Genomic DNA, 15,588 nt, shown 5'->3' on the forward strand with positions numbered 1-15,588 from the left:
ACAAGAGGCTTTTGGGGTAACTTGGGTCCATTTCCTCTGGGAAGACATACAACAACCAATCAGCATCTTTCCCCCACTGACAACCCTTTGAAACAGGGCTGGAGGCAAGGCCCTAAAAAGAGATTCATACATGGAAAGGGACAGTGGATGAAGAATGCTGCCCCACACTATGCAGACTTAGGGGGAAAGGTTGTTGTACCAGGCAGTTTCATGCCTCTATGACTGTGGCCAATGAGGTTCTCCCTATAGGAATATCTTCCCCTGCCTTGTCTGCTTGCCTGCCCAAGTTCTAATTTACTTTTGCAATCGGTCCAAGCATCACCACCTCTGGAAAGCTGTGGTAGATTGTATTATTGGTCCAGATATTCATCACCCCACCTGACCCTGTAGGAAGATTATACTTTCTGCTCTATTTATGGCCAACTTAATCACATGACTTGCTTTGGCCAATGTGGCATGAGTGAGAGTGACATATACTACTCTGAAGCAGACACCATTACATGGCTCTGCCATCTCTATTTTCTCTTTGCCATTAAGACCAGCCAGACCCACGTAGGGACAGCACCTTTACCTTTGGTTCCAGAATGAAGAGAGCATGCAGCAAAACCGCAGGAGACCTCTGGTGGACATGCATGTGAGAAAATAAAATCCTTGATTGTTTTTAGCTACTTGAGCCATTGGAGTCGTTTGTTACTGAAACATAATGTAGGCCAAGCTGACAGATACACTTCCCAGTGCAGATTTCAGGAGCTTCCCCCTTATGTTACCATTGTATCTCATGAGCAATCCAGTTATATCATTTCACTGTGATAAAATCATTTACTGTCTTCTCAGTGGAACCAATACTCCTCATCAACAGAGGCCATGTCATTTTAACTAGGTTTCCCCAGTGCCTTGCATAAGGCACAGAACACAGTAAGCCCTCAAGAAACATGAATGAGTAAATAAATGGCCAAAAAAATCCTAAAGCTCTGCAGTGCCCTTTCCTCCTCCAGGAGTGCAGCCCTCTCCTGAGGCCTTTTGCATGTTTGCACATAAATCTCTGTTTTCAAGGTGATACCAGGTGACAAAATTAACTCAAAGAACAAGCTGCTGCTAAACTGTATGAAACTGCTATCCTGAATAACAGGAATTCTGAGGAGCTTGACCTGGAGCGTAGAGGGCTTTCTGAAGGATGTCCTCAAGTTTCTAATGTCCAAGGCAACCGGATTCAACAACCCCAGTAGACCGGAGCAGAAGAGGGCCCAGGGGACACTGAACCGTCCACTCAGACTTCTCTTTTGGGGCTGATAGAGCTTGTTTACAAGGCAGTTTTCAAGAGCCTCTCCAGGGCAAGCTCTTAGCAGGTAACGATGGAACCTGGAATTGCCACCCCCAGCCCTGCTGCCTCTCTCTCTGAAACTTCAGCCCAGGGAACTGCCACCTGGAAGCAAGGGCCCCAGGTCTGTCTCTTAGGGCAACATCCAGAATCATCCTCCAGCTAGGGGAAGGGCCTCAGAGGAGTGAGCCCACACCTTCCAGGGCAGGGTGTTCACAACCTGGAGAGCGCCAGACCTGACTTCTGAGTATCTCTCGCTTTTCATAATATTTATTTCTCACCCTACCTCTGTGTCCAACACACACCACCTTACCTCAGACCCTGCGTCAGAGGCACTGCAACCCAGAGGAGAGAAATCCGGGCTAGGCCTTGCTGCCCAGTTAGCAGGGGCAGCGAATGCGTCTTCTGGGGTGCTGAATGGAACCAAACCACAATATTTACTTCCGGGGCTGGAGGGGGGCGGGGGGGGGGACACGTGCTTGGGTGATCAACAAAGAGTGGAAATCAGCTGGTGTTTAGGATCATCTCCTCCTGCGGAGTTCCTGTTTGTTTTTCCACTGCCCTGTTCCAAGAGGGTGTACACCAAAGGGGCCGTGTGAACAGTCTGTGTGCCACCCTACTCCCCCTCTGCTGCCCGCACCCATATGGACTCCGGAGGTGGGGCTGTGGGGCCCACAGGAAAAGATGGGAGATTTCAATGCCATCGAGGGCAACCAGGTGCAGGATGGAGACACAAGAGTGTCCCATAGGGTGGACGGTGACACGGGGGCTGGGCCTGGCAATGACCTGGCGTGGGAAGCCACAGTTATTGGAGGGGGGGTGAGGGGAGGTAAGTGGGGTGCCTGGCAGTTGGGCAGGCCCGAGGGTGGCAAGCTCAAGGGGCAAGGCTGAGAGCCAACTTCCCACCCCCGCCCCCAAGTGCACGCTGCGGAATTTTGCCAGCACGAAGCAGAGTCACGAGCCGAGCCAAAGCAGCGGAGCGGGCAGGACATCATCAGCGCCGGGAGAGCACGCGCGCGTAGGTGGATGGGGGGGCGGGGTGTTAAGGGGGGTATCCTCGCATATGACCAAAACCTTCGCCTACACCAGCTGGCAGCTGTATTCCGCATCCCTACTTTTCCTCGCCCCAAATGTAGGAAAACCCCGGAGGGTAAGGGAGAGCCTTGGGAGGGACCGGGGGAGGGGGCTTGCCCCGTCGGAGGGCCTCATGCAGCGCCAAGCGCCAGCCCCTCCCCCCGTGCCTCCCTCTCCTCCACCCCCGCCCCCCTCCTTCCCCGAGCTCCTTGTCTCACAGATCCAGCTCCCGCGGCTCCGGGGCTCGCCCACGCGCGGGAGCTCTTGGGACGGAGGCGCCGCGCTCAGCGGCGCGAGGGCGGTGGCGCCGGGCGGGGCGGAGCGGGAGCGGGCGGGGGCGGGCGCCGCGCTCCTACGCAAGCAGCCGCGAGAGGGGATCCTGGGCGCAGGCCCCGCCCCCTCACGTGCCCGGGACGCAGGGCCGCGTGCAGCCCGCGTGACCGGCAAGCTCCGCCCAGCCGCAGCCAAAGCTCGGCTCCCACGCGTGGGAGGGAGGCCGCGGAGGTGGGGGCGAGCCGGCCTGAGCTGGAGGAGGGAAAGTCTGCCTCGTGCAGCCGCGTCCCCGCCCGAGGCCCTGGCACCGCCGCCCTTCTCTGTCCCTGACTTGGAGGCCAGGGTTGCCGGCCAGGGTTGCTGAGCTCCATGCTAGCCCGGATGTGGGGGAACGGGATGGAACTCGGTGAAAGGAGGTCTCCCTTCCTTAACCCCCAACCCCCTGAGTTTCAGGGATGCAAGAAGGAGGCAGAGTAGGGGGACTCTTCCGTAAGGGAAGAGACGGTTCCAGATTTAAACCTAAGCTTGGCTTGGGAGGGAGGTGGGGAGAAGAGGTTGTGAAATGAGGGGGAGCCCGCAGCCCTCTTTGGCCTCCGTTACTGTGCCGACGCTGTGGCGTAGACGCCTCGGTTGATCTCGACCGCCAGACTCTGAGCTGGGTTGGGTCAGGTGCCCTGGCTTACTGGATCCTGTGCAGAGCACCGAGCTCAGCCCACGGGCGAGAATCTAATATCTGCATCCTTCCCGGGTCGGTGACCTCGCTGATCCCCCGGCCCCCAAACCCCTCCCGGAAATGGCAGACGAAGCACCTGGAAAGAACCAGTGAGCACTGGACGCCAAGGACAGGCCAAGCGCCAAATTGAGTGTCCACAGCAACAGAGAAGGAAACCCGTCATCTGTGCCTTTGCATGGTGTCCTTAAGTGACCCATGTTCCTGCAGGGTGTCAGGTGTTGAGAGAGTCCATGCAGGCTTGTTGCTATCTTGAAACTTGTGTCTCACTGCTTGCTAGTTCCCGTGGCCGGTGAAACGGGGTGGGAGGGTGGCTCTGGAGTGGAAATCCCTAAAGTAAACCATCTCAGGGAAAAGTGATAGATGATGTGGCACAGAGGGTTGGAGCAGGATGCAGGGAAACCACCAAGCGCTGGAGGAGGGGCAGAGGTGTGAGGGGGAGAGGAGAGGACCTGCATCTGACCCAGGCCCACTTCCCTGTTTCCCTGTGGGAAATCATGGGCTTGGTGTGTTCTCTTGAATGTGGAGTATATTCTCTAGAGCAGAGGTAATTCCCCAGGATGGTTGTTTTATGGAAGGCAAAACCTAAGTGTGTCCAGTTCTTCATGTGTTTGTTTCTGGGATGACCAGGGAATGGAAGACATTTGGAGACAAGGAGATAGGTCCCCTTGGGCTGTGTGTCTAAATGTCAGTGTATCTGGACAATTGCCTTTCTACTCTTGGCTCTTGAGGAGGCCACTTGGCTCTCAACACTCACTTTATTAGGTATGAGGGTGGTCAATATAATTGAATAGCTACTGAGTGCCAGGCACTGTGGAGAAGCCAAAGGGAATGCCAGGTAATGTCCTTGACTGAAAGGAGTTTACATCTCATGGGGAAAGTCCTACCTACGTTCTTGAAATACATACTTAAGGAATTATGAGTGACTATATGAGGTTAAGAGCCAACATGAGTGGTGTAGACAAGTGCTTTGATAGAAGGGGGCGAGCAATAGAGGCCAAGAAGCCAGAGGAGAATGGGGAGGTTTTGAATAAATGGACAGGAGCTGGGGAAGGTTTCCTAGGTGCTGAGAACTACATGAGTAAAGGCAAGGAGGAAGGGATGGTTGTGGGCAGCCCATTGGTCAGGGAGAAGGCTGGTCTGGCTGGAACAAAAGATTTAGGGTTAAAGTCAAAGATTGCCTTAATGAATGAATCTACAGAGGCCCAAAGCAGAAACTATCAGGTTCCCCTGCAGCCTCTAGTTAACCCAATACACTCTAAAGCTCAGCTCTGATCACATAAAACCCTCATTAGGAATATGCTATGGCTCTCCATTGCCCAAACTCTATCATGGCACTCCGGGCCCTTTGTGATTTATCCCAAACATACCTGTTCAATCTTACCTCCCATTCTGCCCTTTCAGGCCCACCATAATCCACAGAACTACCCCGGGCCTCAAACATGCCTTCTGCTTTCCCTCTTTTGTGCCTTTACTCATATGCTTTTCCCTTTCTTTGGAATGTCTTCTCCTCCCTTGCCATTTCTACCCACTCATCCTTGAAGACATGCTCAAGTGCCAGCTCATCCCACAGCCAGATGTAATTTTCATCTAAGTTCCCACAACACAGTGTACTCTATCTTGGCACCTCACGTTCTATGTTGTAGTATGGATATGAAGAGGCAGCAACTTTCAGATTAGGTGCTGCTGATCCAATCACTTCTTGCCACCTCCATCAATGTCAGTCTTATCCAAGCTACCATCATCTCTTGTTTGACTGCCATGATAGCCTCCTGACCTGTTCAGTTGCTTTCCTCTTGCCCTCTTCAGTCGGTTTTCCACACAGCAGCAAGTGTGATCCTTTTAAAACATAAACCAGATCATGTTACTCTCCTGCCCCCAAGTCTACAATGGTCCCCCATCACATTCAGATGTAACTTAAGATTAACATGACCTTCATGACCCTATGTCATCTGGCCCCATCTACCTTTCATAGGCTCCCTGATTTCTAGCCACCTTGTTCTTCCTGTTTCTGGAGTATTCCATTTCTGCCTCAGAGCAGAAATGTTCTTGTTGTTCTTGTTGGCCCCTCTTAATGGAGTGCCTTTCTTTTAGAATTTACAGGGTTCACTCCCTCACTTCGTGTTTCTGATCAAATACCTTTTCCTTAGAGGTGTTCCCTGACTACCTTATCTAGAATAGGCCTTCCTGTCAGTCACTCTACATTTCCTTACCTTTGCTTTTTTTTTTTCTTACCTTTTCTTAAGAGCCATTACCACTGTCTGCACCATATTATGCTTCTTTGGTTATTTATTTATTTATTGTCTGGCACTATCATGAGAAGATAAGCTTGGTGAGGCAGGAACTTGTCTTGTTCACAGATGCAGAACAGTGCTTCCTCACACATAGTAGGTGCTCAGTTTGTTAAATGAATGAGTGAATGGATCTTAACTGGTACTCAACTATAAGCTCCTTGAGGGCAAGCACCATGTTTTATACTTGGGTCCCCTTCCCCAACTCCTGGCTTCTGTACATGTAAGTCCACTCAAATGCTCATTGAGTGAATTTCAGATTCTGTAGAGAGTATCGCCAACTGATTTTTTTCCCCCATTAATGTGACTACACCTGTTTAGAAGACATGAGGATATGGTCTTTACCTATTCTGTCACCTTTAAGGACAGAACATTGACCCCCAGAAGATCCACCAGATCACTGTTTCTCCATTGATGAGTTGGGACCCACATTTTGTGTGTGTGTGTGTGATGAAATAGAGCAAATGAAGGAATATCAGAGTGCATCGCAAGTTGTAAGGCTAAGTATCATAGTTGGGTTTTATTTTATTTACTTGAGCCCAGCCGCTCCGCGGCATGTGGGATCTTCCCGGACCGGGGCACGAACCCGCGTCCCCTGCGTCGACAGGCGGACTCCCAACCACTGCACCACCAGGGAAGCCCAAGGCTAAGTATTATAATGTTTCAGCTTTGTGTGTGTTATCTTCAGGTCATGATATAAAATGAAAATCTTACTGTTGCCCATGGGCCAAAACTTTGAAAGTTCTAGATGCCCCATAGATGGTCATCTGTAGAATGCAGGCTTATAGTCTTAATAGTTAAATAGCTAACATTTATCGTGCATTAGCTCTGTGCCAGGCAGTGTGTTACACACTTTCACGTACGTTACCTTATACAGTTCTTATAACAATTCTAAGGGCAGGATGCTGTTATCATTATTATTCCCATTTTACAGGGGAGGAAACTGAGGCTTCAAGAAATTAAACAACTTGCCCATGATCACAAAGGCAGTAAACAGTTGAGCTGATGGTCCACTTTCAGCGCTCTCCTTAACTGCTATGCTACAATATCTCCAGCTTCATATGTCATTTAATTGAATGAACTTAACTGAAAAAGCTCACCTTTTTTTTGTCCATAAAACAAGCACTACTTACCCAGCATTCCGACTGGAGATTTTTTCAGTAGCCAGTAGGAACCAATGAGGAATGTGGATTTGGGAACTTTTGCCCTGCCAAGGAGGAACACAGCCACAGACAACCCATAGCTTGGCAGGGAGGAAGATGGTGCTGTCCTTCTGTCTTCAAATTTCCCTGGCAGGGCCCCCCATTGGTTGAACCAGAGATCCAGAGTCCATGGGGGCCCTGCAGGTCAACCTCCAGGGGCACAGAACAGAAGGGAGAAATTGCCAAGTGCCTCTGGAGGGCCACATGGAGAATCCCCAGCTCCCCAACCTGTGTCCAGACCAACACGGAGTCCCAGGGCCTGGGAATGCCAAATCTCGGCTCCTGCAGGACTTGACAGCCCTCCACAACTCTCACCTCTCCCCAGAGGACAAGATTTGAACGGGCCAAGTGGGGCACTGTGCAGTCTTGGGCCACACTGCAAGCCCCTCCCTTGGCCCTCTCTTTGTTCACCAGGCTGCCAAGGGAGGGAAACCAGGCCAGGAAAAGAACCGGCCCCCTCATCCACCTAGGCAATTGCAGCTTTGCCAGCACTTGGGGATCTTCTCCGAGGTCAATAGGTCTTTATAGAGGCTGGGGATTCAACTGTCTGAATAGCAGCAATGTGTTTGTTTCAGGGAAGGAAGTGGGGCCAGCAGTGACGGTGTGTATATGTGTGTGTGTGTGTGTGTGTGTGCATGTGAGCGCGCGTGTGTGCGCGTGCGCGCGCGCCAGAAGGGAGGGGTAGAATGCAGCCTTCTAAAGGCACGTTCCTGCTGTGCACACTTGTCAGCCTTTGCAGGCAAATGTGTGACTGCAGTTGCGGCTAAAATATGAATGAATGTCGTTGTGTGCAGGTGCACGAATGACTGTAAGTTTCTGTGAATGAGTGCATTTGTGATGAAGGGCGTCTGGGAGCCTTTGCAAGCTGGGGTAGTGGTTTGCAGGTGCCTGGTTGGCTGGAAGCATCCACATGATCAGTGTCTTTACCAAAGTCTGTAAGTGCTGGGTTAGGGGGAGAGAGGAACACTGGGTTTTCTCACAGCATCTCCCTTTTGCTGCTGCTGCTGCTGCTGTGGCAGCACAAACCAATGGCAATTGTCTTGTCCTCCCCGACCCCTCAGAGAGGAAAGAGGGGAAGAGACAAGGAAAATCACATGGTCAGTCTGTCCTCAGTTGAAGTTTCCTCCAAAAACCAGAAACTGTCCTTAGGTAAACTCTAGCCCTACTAGCCCTCAATGCTTCTCCCTGGGGCTGACAAGGGGCAGATGGGGTTTGGTGTTTTCTGCCCTGCACTCCCCTGACCTACTAGCCTGGCGTAATAGAATTATGCATTTTCTGTCCCTGTTTGAAAATGTTGAGGATGACAAGATCTTACCCCTGTCTCTCTCTCAACTAGATATCAGGGAATGAAAGGAACGGCCTCATTCTTTTAGGCCATAGTGATAAGCACCAATGATCGGGTGATGATGAATGGGAAACCTGACCTTGTGGGTGTATCAAAAAAAATTGAGGGCCCTCTTAATTTTGTCACGTTATTTAAGTACATCATGGAAGCTTCTTCTCCACCCAAGGCCCCCCACATCCCTTGTCATCCAGATGCTTCCCAAGAGGGCCCCTGTACACAATGGCCCTAATTAGTCCCCTCATTAACAGTCTCAGCAGAGGCCAAAGACTGAATGGGTCAGAGAAACCGAATTCTTTTTTCACTCAGAGGCACAAGTGCAGCACATTGGAGGAGAGTGGGTCAGGATGAGAGGGTTGGGAAGCAAGACATGTGGGCAATGAAGACTCCACGAAACTACTGTAAATTACCTCCTCTGAAAATAGAGAAATCCAATATGCCCCTCCCCAGAGTTTTGAGAGTGGTATCTATCACCCCCCTTGCTTCTATGGGGGAGGCCCTCTCTATACTCCTGTATATAATTCATAGGTATGTCTAAAACTGTATAGTTGTAAAATAGACCAATTAGAACTGTATCGTGAGCTATGTGAGGGGGGTCGATTGCTCCCCCATAAAAAGCAGATTTTTAATACATGCAGATTTTAATAATATAATCTAATTATCAGATTGAATATTTAAATCCCCCCAATTAAACTTCAACCTGTTTCGGTGGGTGGCTGCTATGCCTTTTCTGCCAAGCAACCCTGAGAGGAAGGAAGATCCCAGAGCCTTTGCTTATGAATGTGCTGTCTCTGCTAAGTGTGAATGCCCTGGTGCTCTGTGTTTGTATGAATGGGGGTTACATGTGCTGGTCAGAGGCCACGTGAGACACGTGGGATGGGAATTATATCTTTAAAAGGTGAACTGGAAAAAAATGAAACGGTACAGTGCGAATGGCATGAATCTCCCCCTGGGCACCCCCTCTTCTTTATTACCCACCACCACTGAGGCGCACCTGTTTTATTGAAATTAATTCCTGGCTTTGCAGATATCAATAGATCGATATCTGCACTGTGTTCCACCCTTCACCAGGACCACACTGCTAAAAGCAGAGAGCTGCAACACAAAAGATACCGCAGTCAGCTCAAGCAAGGGGTTATTTTTAGATCAGAAAAAAGAGAGGAAAGAAAAAAAAAAAGAGAAGCAGTTCTGGGTTTTTGCAATCTAATTTAGTCTCTTTTCTTAAGGAAAAAAAAAAAAATCCCATCAATGGCATTTTCCATACAATTTGATTTCTATTTGGCTCCTAGAAAAAGAAGAAGAGATCTAGGGCTGAAAATTCTGGAGTTTTATGGCTGATTCCAGCTAGTAGCCTTTCTTCACCAGGCTCCAACTGAATTAATTTGATACTATTTTTGAAAGTCAGTGTTTCTAAGGGAGACCTAATGACGCACTGACGTCAGTGCAGGTCAATAGCACACACTGCTGGAACTGGGCGTGCTACACCGAGCCAGAGCTGGAGCCTTTTCAAACAGCCCCAACTCTGCAAATATCCCAGCTTTGCAGGGGGAAAAAAAGCCAGGGTTTGGTAGGCTTTGAGACCCCCACCATTTTTACCGAACGCCCTCAAAATTGATGCATGTTTTCCTGATGGAAAAAAAAGAAAAGAGGAAAAAAAATCCAAACAGATATAATCAGACGCACTGCAGTGCAAAATAAATAAATAAATAAAAATTTTTTTACAAAATCATACCTGTCAAAGGAACCGTATGTAATCCGCACACACACACATTTACGCTCAGAATGCGATGCATATCATTAGGGTCTGTCTATATATAGCCCCCGAGGGTGTGTGCATCGGGAGTTGGTCCCCAAACGGGGTTTTCGAACGTGGGTGATGAGTTCTTGCTCTGATCAGTTACTCAGGAGGTGCGTGAATGTATGGGGGTGGGAGCGTGGGAAGGGGGCTGCCTCCTCTCTCTCCTCCTTTCCTCCGGCTCTCCCCCTCCTTTCTTCTCTTTCTCTCTCTCCCCCTCCCTCCCCGCTTACCTCCCCTCTCTTCTCCCTCTATCTCTCCCTCACTTCCTTTCTTTCTCTTCTTCTCCCTCTCTCCTCCAGTCTCCCCCACCCTCTTTCTTACTCTCCCCCTCCCTCCCTCCTCTCCTTTTCTCCCCCTCCCTCTCTCTTCTCCCTCTCCCTCCAAGTCTGGCACTGAACGCGAACTGTTTTGCTTTGCTCCGGGAAGAGTGCAGACACAGAACGTGAAATCCCGAGCTTTTTTGCGTGGTGCATTTAAAACGCTTCCTTATTTATATTACCCTCGTTCCCTCACCTCTCCCACCCCCTCACCAGTCCTTCCAAATTTCCCTAGAAATCTCTGTGAAGCGTGCGGAGGGGAAAACATTTGCACAAAAAGTGAAGGAGCTCGCCAAGGTAGGTTATACCGTGCACTGTCTTGTGTTTGGCTTTTGCAAAGTTTATGATGTCAGTTGATGGATGTTTGGAGGACTAGAGCTGTATGACTGGCCATGATTACTGTCTATTTCATTGAACAATTATATTTGTACAAATCGCCTTGACTTCTTGAGCAGGCTTTGCTGGGGTTGGGTGTGTGTGTGTGGTTTTTGCAAGAGTCATGCCAGCTGGAAGACAATCCTGTGGTGTCAAACTAGGGAGGGGATGCTGTCTCTCTCCCCCCACCCTGATGTTTTGTGGTGGAGGGATGGAGGGGGATTCTGTCGTGGGCAATTTGTCCACTTTGTCATATTTTGGATGGATTCTCATTCACTAAGTGTTTTCATTCTTGTAATTATTTTGCATATGAAATTTTAGTTCCGTAAAGGCTTCGTGAAGTCAGAGCAAAGTGGGGGAGCGAGGGGAGATGAAGAGAGGGCTTGGTGGTGGTGATGGTAGTGGTAACATTTCTTGCATAGAGAATTTAATCTCTCTTCCCATTATTTGGAGAAATGCTAAGTCTTTAGTGGGTGCAAGCAAAATAATTTTTTTAAACCCTTAATAGCGGGTAAAATGAAATTAAAGAAAAAAAAAAAAAAAAACACACCACGTTTCTATTGCAAGAGCAAAAACTGCTACAGCTCACAACCACCTGTAGAGGGAAATCTCTGTGCATGATTTCTTAGGGCCGGTTGTGTGGAGAAAAACCGCCGGAAAAGGCGCCTTGCAAACTTTGCAGCTTGAAGACAAGAGAGGCTGAACTCCGCAGGGTGGAGGGTTAAATCGTGGCGGCAGCGGAGGGAGAGGCTGGCGCGCAGCCAGGGCCTCTCAGAGTCTGGGAAGCCACGGAGTTGGCCTCCTTGCTTTGGGGGGCTGGTGCTGGGATGGGCCCAGCTTGAAGTGGAGAAGGTCAATAAATGGGGGCGCGGGCTTGCAGGGCGTGTGTAGTAGTGCTGGGGGCGGGAGGGGACGTTCTGCGAGGTCAGGGATTGGGTGGTGCCTGGTGCCATGTGGCGATGGCGGGGTCAGAGGCCGGTTTCTCCAGCAGAGCCCTGGTTTCCCTACTGCTGCACAAAGCAGGGTGGTTACCAACAAGTGTTTCTCCTGAGAAGATTAGTTTTGACAGAGACTTCAAGGGGTTCTCTAATCTGGGTAAATCCACCAGGGCTTTATTGTGTGTAGCAAAGAGAGTCATTCTTTTTTAGGAGGGAGCTTGGGGAAGAGAGGTGGAGGGACAGAGAGAGGGGACTTTTGAACTTCAGCCATTTGACCTTGGGGGCCAGAGTTCAAATCCTCCAGAGGGTTGAAAATGCTGAAATGGTACCCCTTCTCCCACTCCCATATCTTTCATCCTGAGCTTTAGATTTAATGGGAAAAATTCTGCGCCTGGTGTTGGTCAAACGTCCTCAAAGGGAATTCCATGTGTCTGAGAGCAGGGGGTTTTTTTGGTGTTTTTTTTTTTTTTTTTTTTTTTTTTTTTTTTTTTTTAATCTAGGGAAGCAGGCAGCACGCTCAGCAGTAGTACTGTGTTTTCCCTGCAAATGATCTTCTAGGAAAGCGGAATCACCTCCACTCTGATGAGCAGCCACTTCCGGGAGGTGGAACACAAGTCTCTTTAGAGGGGAGAATTCACCCCCCCTCCATGGCCTTTAAATATAGACATTGGGGTGCCATTTGAATGTCTGATTAAAATGCACTTGGAAATATGGGAAAGATAAAAGGCAAAGAAACTTTGGTGGGCTGGTGGTGGCGAAGACCACCCAGATGGGGCTGTGATTCTGAAGCTGTGAGTTAGTGGCTTTTTCCTCGTTGGGAGCTGGCTGGGTTACCAAATTAACATGAGAAGTGAATCTTGTTCAGCAGAGGTGATGGGAGATTTGGGGAGGGTACTTGGAAGTTAGAATCAGCAATGCCCTTGTCACCGCATGGCTCCAGAGCTAGAATAACCCAAAGGCAAAGAAATGGGGTTGGAGGTGAGATGGGGGCACAGACTGGCACTGAGCCTGCTGTTGGTATGAAGCACTGACCAGCTAAAGAAAGCAGAGTGGATGGCGACTCCATCCTTATGGACCTGCTGGTGTGGAGTAAAAGCAGGCCAGCAGGCCTGACATCCACTGTCCACATCACTTAAGTGCCTCGTTCATGAGACTCTCCCCTCATTTTTTGTCCAGTGGTGGAAGGGAATAGTCTTTCACAGCTTAGGAGGCAGTGGGGTCACTTGTGTCACTCCTTTCAGAAGGAAGTCAAAATTGTTTCTGTTCTTTACCTAAGTCAACAAGTGTTTGTCTTCTTCTGATATAAAGGGAGAGGAAAGTGGTTACAAGAAAAACTGGTCCTGGAAATAGAGCCATGTGTCCTCCACGGTCCCCCAAACCCATCAGGATAGCTCTCCACTCTTAGCTGTGGTCCCTTGAGGACCAGGTTCCAGAAGGACACCATCGTCACCCGAGCCTTAAAGGTGTTTCGTGTCGGTCAGCCAGCCCTCCTCATCCCCACCCTGTCCCCGAGATCCATATAAAGACCGCCTCTCTCAGGTTCTACCAAGCGCCCAAGCACACATCACATGCAAACACTTATGTGCAGTGTACATGCACATGTGTGTGCCAAGACCACAACAGCACCCACATGTGCGTGTGTGTGTGTGTGTGTGTGTGTGTGTGCGCGCGTGAGTGTGTGCAGAGTTCTCTCCACACATGAGCTCACGAAGAGCACACGAAAGACTGGACTCTCTTCATCTCTGTCAAGTGTGAAGATGCCAACGGAGAAATGCCACTTCCAGTTTAGGGGTGGATCTGACGTCCCTGAGTGTATGTGGTGAACCTGAATTTGCCTGGGGTTTCCTCATATTCATTCAGGAGTGTCAGTTCCCCCTTCGCTCAACGTTGGAGGCCATTACTGCAAGCAGATGCTCACCCGCTTAGGAGAAGAATCAAGTCCAAGTTTTCCCTTCATTGCCTTGGATGAGCTCTAGTGCTTCGCCTCTGTTTCTCAAAAAAAAAAAATAAGGGTAGGAGCAGGGCCAGCTATATAATTCATGGGGCCCAGTATAAAATAAAAATGTAGGGCCCCTTGTTCAAAATGCAGGAAAAAAGTGATGTTAAAGGTACTAAAATATAAAGCTTTTTTCCTTGAGTCTCTCTCTCTCATCTTGTCATGATGTTTTTTATTTGCTGTTTAATGTCATGCTAAATAAAAATAAAAATTTTCAATTATTAGCATGAGTTTTACCATCCATTTTTATATTGTGCCATGCTAGTTTTAAATGCAAATGTAAGAGCATTTAATTCATTTGCAGAGTCACCAAAATCACACAATTTGTATTTCATAGGTTATACATGCATATGTATTCAGTCCTTACCAGAACAATGGACACGTTGAACAAAATCAACTCAACTGCTTTTATCTGACTTCTAATATGTGAACGTTCTACCAGCATCTCTGACTTCAGCTTGCTGATGAGTAAGGAAGGACTGGAAGGAGAAGGAACTATGGGCTGCTCTATCCTTCCCTTTCCTTCCACGTCATCCTTTTCAGCATAGGTGGTTGGCAAGTAGAGGGAAGGAACGTGAGTAAGAAGTGATAGGGTAGGGTTCCTTGGTCATTAGTGTTTCATAGAACCCCACTGCCTTCTTTCTACATTTAAGCAAGTTCTGATTTCAACAGCATGACCTCTTGGTGCTGTCTATGGCCCCACTTTCTCATAGACTCACCTTTGACTTGCTTTGCATCTTACTGGGCTCCCACTGGAATTCTGTGCTCTTGGGGTACTGTCAACCCAATGGGGCAGCAAGAAACGGTAAACACATATATGGCTTGTGTCTTCTCTACTCGTGCATTCTCCATTGTCCCAGAGACTCTACTTACAAAACACAAGTGCAAAGATAAAATTATTAAGAATTTCAAGACAATGACAGCAGAGGATTAAACCAAGCACTCAGCCCTTCTGAGCACAGGGCCATATGTGAGTACACATGTCGCACACCCGTGAAGCCAGCCTAGGCAGGAAGAGGTGAAATGTAACCCAGATCCCAGACTGAGAACACGGTTGCTCATTTTCCTTCATCAAGCAAATAACCTATCTGCAGCAAAAAACTTCAGCAGGCTCCATTTTTCATCCATTGGGGTTTTCTTCTCCTCTAACCAAGTCTCACTCTGTGAAAAGTCCACCGTTTGCGGGTGAGGGTGTCACAGCTTTGAAGAGAGAATTCGTCTGCAGATCTCTCCCTGGTCTGCTGAAGCCTTGGATTAGAGTCTGGGCCTTGGAAATGAAGCATCTATCCAATCCCCACCCACCACTTTCGAGCTTGGCTCCATCAAGCAGATCTTCTGCCTGATACGTACTTAGGTTTCACCATCTACAAACAAATACAAAAAATACTTACCTTGCTTTGTGAATAATTTTGCTAATTACTTAGTACTTATTAATTGTTATTTATCTCACCACTGCTCCAAAGTCTGCCCAGGGATCTCTTGGTCTAGGATGATAGGTTCTCAACAATGACTTTGGCACTACATTCAATTGATGTTGACATGGAAGAATTAGGGTTTGAGGCTCAAAGGGTCAAGAGGAAGACAGTCCTATATTCCTGATGGACCCCAGAAGAAAGGGAATGTTTTCTTCCATCATCAACCGCCTCCCTACTTCTTACCCTCGAAGGAGCAAAGCTAGAGGGCGCCTCAAAAATGTGAGGTGGACTAGAATGGAAATAGGATGGCATTAAAAATGCATCCAACATGGAGAATAAAGACACTATGGACCCTCCATCACTGAATCGGGGACTTTAAGACTTGAGTTTTTCAACCTTAATCTAGTTTTTCTTTCTTCCTGGTCCTTCAGGTGACAGCAACACCCTTTTGTGAAATATTTAGCTTGGACTTAGCTACTGAGAATACCTAGAGAAAAGAGGAAAAGGAGTTACTCTTAT

At 48.7% G+C, this 15,588-nt stretch overlaps 1 long non-coding RNA gene across 7 annotated transcripts in view; it reads right to left on the minus strand.

Annotated features, from left to right (window-relative positions):
• LOC114487993 (uncharacterized) overlaps positions 1 to 2,687 on the minus strand; it is a 53,486-nt gene extending 50,799 nt beyond the window's left edge. For 4 of the 7 annotated variants that reach the window (XR_003683621.2, XR_003683622.2, XR_008619592.1 and 1 more), the window contains exons 1-2: positions 1,632 to 2,552; positions 572 to 619 (exon numbers count right to left, since the gene is read on the minus strand). This is a non-coding gene — a long non-coding RNA (uncharacterized lncRNA). Of the gene's footprint in view, positions 1 to 571; positions 620 to 1,631; positions 2,553 to 2,610 lie in introns of those variants that run through there. The other 3 variants (XR_008619594.1, XR_008619593.1, XR_003683619.2) reach the window with 3 other exon arrangements.
• Between the last annotated feature and the right edge of the window lie 12,901 nt (positions 2,688 to 15,588).

This window comes from Physeter macrocephalus, chromosome 16 (genome assembly GCF_002837175.3).
Source record: "Physeter macrocephalus isolate SW-GA chromosome 16, ASM283717v5, whole genome shotgun sequence".
Classification (NCBI taxonomy): Eukaryota; Metazoa; Chordata; class Mammalia; order Artiodactyla; family Physeteridae; genus Physeter; species Physeter macrocephalus.